The following is a 1,215-nucleotide window of genomic DNA, read 5'->3' on the forward strand; positions in this document are numbered from 1 at the left end:
TCTAACCGTTTCTGAGATGGCGTCCACCAAAAAACTCGAGGTAGCTACAGCCTCTATGCATGGAATGAGAATAAAACGGATGGTCTAAAACGTCTACAACGTATTTTTGTTCTCTGGTAAAACTTTAGTTTCTATTCTTCATAAACCACGTCTACCGGTCTGTAATATTGGCACAGGGCTCTTTTTAATTTTTTACAAAACCCACAGTTTCCATCACCAAAGAGTGTCTTGTAATAACACTCCAGGTCTCTCGCTCTACCTTTTTCTCCTTTTTCATTGTTACATTCAACGTCCATTTGCTTTTTTAATTTTTGCGCAAAGGGATTCCTTTTTTCAAATTCCTTTATTGCCTTGCACGACTTTAAAAATTGCTTGCAATTCTTCAACACGCATTTCTGTTGGCATTTACGTCTGGTAAATTTCATGCAACAATCTTGAATACATCTTTCTCCTTTACATTCTACGAATACATACAAGGTAACGACTAAAAGAAAATGCTATTTATTCATTTATGTGTACCGTCGCTTTTTTTAACATCTTTTGTGGTGGTGCTCACCATAGAAAAAATGCAAGTTAATAAAAGTATTCTCAAGAAAAAGGGGTTCATGATGTATAATAAATAACGAAAATTTTGAATTTACTTTCAAACCAAAAAAATTGACAGCTGAAATCAATCAGACGATCAAATAAAAAAAATATGTCTTACCGTTGAAATTACCGGGAAAATTTACTGTTGTTTGTCGTTGTTAGCAAAAATATTTGTTTCCGAGTTTTTTGGGTTAGTTATAGTGGAAGAATCGTCCTGATTACAACCAGAAGGTGTAACAGTGTTCACTTCATTAAAAAATGGAGATGTTAAGCCCCTTTGTCGTCCAAAACAACAAATACGTGGTATATAATCGACAGCTATAATGTAACAAGAACACTTTACAATTTTCCCCTTTCAGTAGCAATTTTTTACCTGATATTGGCGGCAAAACCTTAAAAGAATAATATGCGAATAATGCCAGTAATAATTCGAAAAAAACTGCTATCATAATTTTGATATTGAACTGAAATTTCAAAGCTTCATCTGTCAAAAGGTTTTCAAAAATCATAGACGTAGAAATCAAGAGATAGAATAATAAATTAACTCTTGTGTATCGGGAATCGTAGTTTAATGGTCAGAACATTGGTGCGTAAAGCCAAAGCTCCCGGGTTCGATTCCCGGGGGGG

The 1,215-nt window shown here is 34.5% G+C and overlaps 1 long non-coding RNA gene across 2 annotated transcripts; it reads right to left on the reverse strand.

The window, feature by feature from the left end:
• Positions 1-108: 108 nt before the first annotated feature.
• On the reverse strand, positions 109-1,090 carry LOC108743159. 2 transcript variants are annotated; one of them, XR_001938774.1, is made up of 3 exons: positions 962-1,090; positions 707-906; positions 109-460 (listed from the first exon to the last, which is right to left on the reverse strand). It is a non-coding gene; the product is annotated as an uncharacterized LOC108743159 (long non-coding RNA). The 2 variants fall into 2 exon arrangements; XR_001938775.1 differs by having other exon boundaries at positions 109-484.
• Positions 1,091-1,215: the final 125 nt, after the last annotated feature.

The sequence above is a fragment of the Agrilus planipennis genome, unplaced genomic scaffold (assembly GCF_000699045.2).
Source record: "Agrilus planipennis isolate EAB-ADULT unplaced genomic scaffold, Apla_2.0 scaffold437, whole genome shotgun sequence".
Lineage (NCBI taxonomy): Eukaryota > Metazoa > Arthropoda > Insecta > Coleoptera > Buprestidae > Agrilus > Agrilus planipennis.